This window comes from Octodon degus, unplaced genomic scaffold (assembly GCF_000260255.1).
Source record: "Octodon degus isolate 3935 unplaced genomic scaffold, OctDeg1.0 scaffold00002, whole genome shotgun sequence".
Taxonomy (NCBI): Eukaryota; Metazoa; Chordata; class Mammalia; order Rodentia; family Octodontidae; genus Octodon; species Octodon degus.
The window spans coordinates 31587503-31595160 of record NW_004524578.1 but is presented as its reverse complement, the minus strand read 5'-3'; the positions used below and the strand labels follow the sequence as shown (position 1 = coordinate 31595160).

The 7658-nt window shown below is 37.3% G+C and overlaps 1 protein-coding gene across 1 annotated transcript in view; it reads left to right on the top strand.

The window, feature by feature from the left end:
* The window catches only part of Spred1 (sprouty related EVH1 domain containing 1), a 92711-nt gene that overhangs the window by 36970 nt on the left and 48083 nt on the right, over positions 1–7658 (top strand). The gene's annotated exons all lie outside the window — the stretch shown is intronic.

Below are 7658 nucleotides of genomic sequence, written 5' to 3'. Positions count from 1 at the left end.
TTTTTTGCAGTACCAGGGATTGAACTCAGGATGCTGCGCTTGCCAGGCAAGCACTTACTCTACTGAGCTATCTCCCTGGCCCTCCAAGGAGTGTTGAACTGCATTCCTAGTTCAGAATGCTTGTCCACCTGCCTACCTACCTGCCTGCCTACCTATTTGAGACGAGGTTTGTCTTGGCTGGCTTCCAACTCTCAATCTTCCTGCCTCAGCCTTCAAAATAGCATGGATAAGTTGTGCACCATCAGAAACCACTGTGAATTTATCTTGTATTTCAGTAGCATCTGGATGTTAGGGATTCTTTTTATAGCATTAGTTTTAAATTTTCTGTATTTTATCTAATGCTTTACCTGACCATAAACCCTTGTATATTAATGTTGGCTTTTTCTCTTCTGCATTAATCTCCAGAGATTAATAGTTCATGGTTCAGCTCTGATGAAGTAGATCAGACTTCATCAGGGAATGCTAGGCTCATAGTGAGGGTAAGGAAGGAGTCCTTTAAGCAGTCATGTTGGAAGGCTGGAGAGATAAAAAGTTGCTACAGTATTGAGATATCTGATAGATTGATTTTGTTGTTCAGAAGATTGAGAGAGCCATTTTACTAAGATGGTGATGAAGGTGGAGAAGGAAACCCCTCCCAAAGCTGAAGCCAGAGCAAAATCTTTGAAGGCCAAGAAGGCCATGCTAAAAGCCATCCACAGCCACAAAAAGAAGGTACAGACGTCATCTACCTTCTGCTGTCCCAAGGCAGTGCGGCTCTGGAGGCAGCCCAAATACCCTCAGAAGAGCACCCTAGGAGAAATAAGCTTGACCAATATGCCATCACATGTTCTCCCTGACCAGAGTCAGCCATGAAAAAGATTGAGGACAATACCACACTCATGTTTGTTGTGGATGTCAAAGCCAATAAGCACCGAATCAAGCAAGCTGTGAAGAAGCTGTGTGACATTGATGTTGTCAAGGTCAATACCCTAATCGGGCCTGATGGAGAGAAGAAGGCGTATGTTTGAATGGCTCCTGATTATGATGCATTGGATGTTGCCAACAAAATTGGGGTCATCTAAACTGAGTCCAGCTGGCTAATTCTAAATAAATCCTTTTTTTTCCCCGTTAAAAAAATAAAGAACTTAAAATAATTGATTCTAAATGGGTAGTTAGTGAATCTTTCTGTTTATGTTTCAGATTTTAGAGTTGTTTTCTTTCCATATATCTAATTTGGTTAGGTATAAGTGCTTCCATCATTTAAGCAGTTCGTGAAAGACTTAGATGACTGATTGATTACTTGATTCTTTTTTTTTTTTTTTTTTTAATGTGTTTGGTGCAGGGTCTCACTACATAGCTTGGACTCATAGTGATCCTCTTGTTTTCAGCCTCCCCAGCACTGGGATTACAGGCATGGGCCACAATGCCCAGACTCGGTCGGGCTCAGCACCAGTGCGGCCGGGGATCGAGCCCTGGTCCCTTCGCTTGCTTAAGCAGGCACTTAAGTCTGCTGAGCTATCTCACAAGCCACCCTTGATTACTTGATTCTTAGTTGTAGTATTCTTAGCTGTAAATTTTTCACTAAAAGTAAAAAGTTCTGCGAAACAGTTGCCTCCTGGGTTTGTTACAGAAAGCAAACTACCCAATGAAACATTTAGACAGTTTCAGAATGCAGATACTGTAACATCAGAAGCATAACTTATTCAGGTTATTATATTCATTAGATACCTAAGCCAGGCAAAATGCTATTACTTTATATGTATGCTGATTTACTTCTCGTAATACTGTGATAGTTATTAACCCAGAAAATGGAGTACAGTATTCCATAGCTATGTCACAGTTGGATGGTCATGGACTCTGTTTTGCGGGGTTTCAAAATTATTAATCTAGATTATCGTGAATTTTTCACGTTATCTTGCAGTACTGTGTAGTATACATATGTTAAAATTATGTAGATTTATGAGTTTAGAAAAGGATTTGTGTGTGTGTGTGTGTGTGTGTGTGTGTGTGTGTGTGTGTAACTGGGGATTGAACTCAGGCCCTTGTACTTGTCAGGCAAGCACTTAATTCTACTGAGTTATCTCCCCAGTCCCTAGAAAATGATTAAGAACATAAGTGTTTTATAAAAGTGTAGGGAAAGTTTATGAGTGTGGAAAGGGTTTATAAAGTCTTAAAGTATATATAAATACTAAAAAAAATAACACTTAACTGATTTTCACTTATCCAGGGGTGTCTGGAATGTACCCCCTGTGGTATTTGAGGGATCACTGTGCAGAGAGCTGTAGACCAGGAAAATCGGGTACACAGAGCTTAAATAATTTACCTAAGATTGTAACTTAAGTGGTAGCATCCCCTTTGGAACGTGGGAGCTGTTAAATAGGATGCCATGTAATGCTTTGGATCAGTGCTAACTACATACAAAATGTTGATCCAAATTTAGTTATTAATGCTAAAAGAGAACTTCAAGACTTTCATATATTTGATGAAACTTAGACCTTACATATGTAACATAAATAAATGCCCACTGGTTAAGTGATAAGCATAATGGGGAGTAATGTGGTTATCTTAATACCTGTATTCTGCATAGCTGAGAAAGCAAGTACTATGCTGTGGTGTGCTATGTCACCTTATGCTTCCGTTAAACACTTCCTTTTTCTCCTATAGCCAGTCTCTAATGTTTGATACTTGGATGGTAAATACTTGTTTAAAGTATACTATAGAGCAGAGGATATTTTGCCATTACAAACTCCCCTCACGGACAACTGACAAATGATTGCTGTGCTGAACAAAAGGAATCTGAGCCATCTCAACTGGGACAAGGAGTGTTTTAGCACTATTATAGTTATAAATGGAAAATAGTTACATTTGTCACTAGTACACAGACTGCATATCAAGATTTTCTCCCATGTTTTGTACTCTGTTCATTTTCTGTTTGTCTGGAACAAATTACCACAAATATAGTGGCTAAAGAAAATAAGGAAATTTATGATGTTACACTTTAGAGGCCAGAATCCAAAGGGGTCCTACTGAGCTCATATCAAGGTGTTAATATTACAGCAAGGAAAGAGGCACAGAAAGGGGAGACAAAGGAAGGAGATAATTAATTTACAAATGCTAACTTTAAGATCATTCAGCTGTAGTATTACAGATGGCTAGTCTGCAATTTATCCAAGCCTGGAAACAGACTGAAGCAAGAGCCAGAGCAGTGTTAAGTTTCTTTGTTGTTGTTGTTAGTTTATGTAGCAGTGGTTCTTAAATTGATGGGGCAGTGTAATCGTTGATAATGTTGCAAGTGTGATTAAGATTAAAGCTGTGTACGATTTCCCATGAAGAAAATACAGATATAACTGAAAAGTCACATTTGAACACAACTTCTGAGACAGTCTCTTCCAAGAGATGAACAGATAAGAATTACTGATTTAAAGAGAAAGGTTGCTGTGAAAAAGGTATTTAGGTTCTGTGATTTATAGATTTGTTGGGATAATTTCTTACAAATTAATTGACTGAATGTTAGGTAAATCAAGTTGAAATATCCTCTTAAGTAAATTATAAAATTACTACTCTTGCAAGGGAACAAAAATATGTTGAGTAATATTATGAAAATGAGACCAATATAAGAGTTATAATTGAGTATTATGCCATAGTGCTTGGTAGTTTCTTTTTCCAGTTACAAACTTGAATGGAAGGCCATTATGCTTAGCTCATGAGATGGTAAGAGCAAGAACAGAAATACAGAGATTTTTTAATTTATAAACATCATAGACAATTTTTTAACTTTATGCTGACAGAATTGAACTTTAGTTAATAAAAGTATGTGAGCTTATGAAGATATTGTGTGCATTATACCAACACTTATGAGCCTGGAGTTCTTCAATGTCTTCGGGTATGCTCTGGACTCGGCGTAGTTATGTTGATAAAAAGTGGAAGCAAAGAGAAAGTTGGGAGATTTTGGTGGAACCAGGACTTAAGAAGAATGAGAATCATTACTAAAAGTGTTCAAGTACTTGGTAACCCGAGAGGTGTCACCATGTGTGGGGAGAGTCTGTGTGCTTTCTAAGGAGCATGTCTTAGACATTTTAAGCATTTCAAACCTGATTTTTATGCTCTTATAATGGAAATACAAAACAAACAGACATTTAGAATATTATCCAGTCTGTCTTCCTGGGCCTTCTGCTTCTCCAGTGTTTAGTATGTAACAGCCTTGATAAGCACAAAGCAAGGCGGTTTTGCAGGGGAGAAAACTCACATGGATGGATCACTTTATGCAAAGGATGCAGCATGGAAAACTGTCAGGGCTTAAAAGTTATTTTGTTTTTTTAATAATTATTCCCTTTATTTGATTATTATGAAGTATTTTGCCTATGTGCCAATCTGAAAATGCAGCCATAATAGACATTTATCAATCAGATACATTGAAATATAATTTTAGAGTTTAGGCTCATATATAGTATTTATGTTTCAAAATAAACTACATAGATCTTTAAAATGGAGGCAAAAATTTGTTTGTTTGGTTTTTTTTTTTGTCTACATTGAAATACCAGTTGAAAATTATAGAAAATGAAGCTTATGATTTAGAATACTAGCCTTGCAGTTACCACATTAGCAACAAGATCTTTTGGTTTTATTTTCAAAATATACCTAAATCTTTCTGTTCCACTGTTATCACCCTAATCTAGGCAAAAATTGCATCATCTCACCTGGACTTGTCCATCAGTAGTTTTAATGGTTTTGTGTTCTTAAATTTATGCAGAAAATGAATTTCCAATGCTATATAGTATTAAGTTGAGCCTTTTGGAAAGTATTTATAGGCCGTAAGGATGGAGCCCTCAAGAGTGGATTGATGCACGTAAAAGAGCAGGTGGATTCGTGCCTTTGGGCCCTGGGATGACCTGCGTTCCTCGCTTCCTGAGCTCTGTGTTCACAGCAGCATCCTAGACACAGAGAACCACTTAGCCGACAAGGAACATGTCTGTACACTGGGGCTGCTTGGGCTGTAGAACTGTAGGAAATAAATTTCTGATTTTTATTACCCAGCCTGTGTTCTGATAAAGCAGCATTAAGTAGATTCAAATGACATGTAGATTCAGTTCCCAGTGGCTTTTACTACTGATGGTAGAAATGAATCTAATCACTTTTGTCTTTTTACACATAATAAAAAGCCACCCAGTGGGACAGTCATACATGTACCCACCAGTGGTTCAAGCGTCCTGGCAGCAGGACACAAATTACAGCCCCATCATGAATGTGGTAATTCTCAACTGTGTGAAAGGATGTATTTAAAATACTTCAATTAAGATTACACATTAGCAATTCAGGTACAGTTTAGATTTTAAATACATTTTTGGCTATATAGCAAGGACTTGCTTTTTTATACTGGGCAACAAACTTTGGGACCTTGCACTTGCCAGGCAGGCGCTTACGCTGCTGAGCTATCTCCCCAGCCCTTAAATACATTTAAAAAAAAAAATGATGCAGGGTTTTTTCTCAGAGCATTTTCATACACCTTAGATTAGAAGCCTGACAATGTGATTATTGTATAGTAATGCTCATATGACTTTAAGATGTATGTCCTTTTTATTTGTAGTAGAAATATTTGCTCCAGCTTACCCCACAAGAACACAATTTAATGCATATACCAACCCAGTCTACACTCCCATACCTTTTCTGACTAATTCTCTTACAGACTGGCAAAATTGGGACCAGATAAAAATCTATTAAGTCTCTGAATTACTTACTTATATGCTACAGAGCTGAGATTGTTGCTTGTAAAGACTGTATCCTATCAGAGCTTCTAAATAAGCATTTTTTTTTTACTCTGGTGATAAAGAATTATGGTTTATTATGTAAATTTTATTATTTCTCTTGTCTGGCTTTGCAATACTGAAAGACAACTTCAGTATTAATTAAATGCTTTTTGTCATAGTAATTAATAGTTGCATAGTATATTATGTATCAGCATGGTTGATATTTAATAAAGGTTATGCAGCTAATAAATTTCTGAGCTAAATTCCAACTTACAGAATTCTCTTCACAACAATTAGAAGTATACTGCTCTCTAGTTCAAAACAGTCTAGACTATATAAAAACTTGTGAAAATTAGTCATAAAAAGATAGCCTGAGGAAAATGGCCCAAAAACTTAGAAGATAAGCAAATTTCAGTGCACACATGAAAAGATGCTGTGTGTCCTGAATCAGGAGGGAAATAAAAATGAAAACTACAATGGGGAGCCACTATGTATACATAAGTGAATAAAATTAAGGATGAAAACTAAATAGGGATTTAGGACACATGAAGCCATCATACACTGTTGATGGAGAGTATAATGCCTCATCCTCTTTGGGAAACAGCTTAGGTCGATAAACATGCATCTAGCCTATGACTCATTCATTTCTAGGTAATTAAGAGAAATAAGAATGACTACAAAATTTGTACATAAGCTTTATTCATAATTTCTAAGAAAGCAGTCTTGACTGCTCACCAATGTAAGACATTTATTCAGCTAGATGCGTACTTGGCTAAAAATAAAAGAATGAGCTTAGGATACACAATATAGTACAATGAGCAAAAGAAGTCAAGCAAAAGGCTGCAAGTTATAATTCTGTTTGATTTCACTTGTAGGAAAGGCCTTATATAGACAAATAGATTACTGGATTAGAAGACAAATGATTAGTTATCTACTTGATAGGAAAGAGGCATAAAGCAGTCTGCTGAAGTAAACGCTATGTATGTTAGCAGTTGTGCTGGTCTTACATTTGTTTATATCTTGTTGGAGTGTCATAACTCCATACTTGGTGTCGCTTGTAAGCAACAGAAATGCATTTATGGAGAATAGGCAGTCCAGTGTCAAGGTGACACGATATTTGCTGTTTAGTGAGGGCCCACTCTCTGCTAAAATCACTTTCTAGCTCTGTGGTCACAGGATAGAAAGAATGAGGCAGCTTCCTGGGGTCTCTTGTACCCCATTGGGCTTTGCTGCAATGTCTTAATCATTTAGAAGTATATGATTCTTCACCCTCCCTCCTAATGCCATCATCTTTGGGGTAAGGATTTTGTATTAGTTACTTTCCTGTCATTGCAACACAGTGCCTGGCACCTACGACTTTATAGAGGGTGGATATTTTGACACACAGTTGGAGCGAGGTCATTCCATACTCGACTGTCCTTTAGGCAGAAACTGCATGACAGAACTCTAAGATGGCGGAGATCTGCTCCCTGCATGGTGTGAAGTCTCACCCTCCAGGTCACACCCCAGGCCCTTCCTATTCTGACCTGCCCTACTTCTAGGCATGAGACTTTGGGCAAACCTGTTAGATCTAAACCGTAACAGATTTCAACATGCATACTTCAGAGGGACATAGACACTTGGGCTGCAGCAACAGATACATGCATTTGCAAGAATTTGTTGAAGTCTGTATATTTAAGATCACTGTATATTATTGTATATAAAGAATATCTTAAATATAGTATATAAAGTTTTAGAAAGCAAGGAAGGGCTTTTGTACAAGTACAGTGACGATAGAAATCAACAACAAGCTGCTTAGGACATGCAGAGATTCACTAAGAAGTACGGAATTGTTACAGTGAACCTCATGATATTCCTAATAATGAAGACAAGATTGCATCTGTTATGTTTTCTAAGAAGCCAGCAAAGCACACTCTGCTTAGGAAGAATTTCATT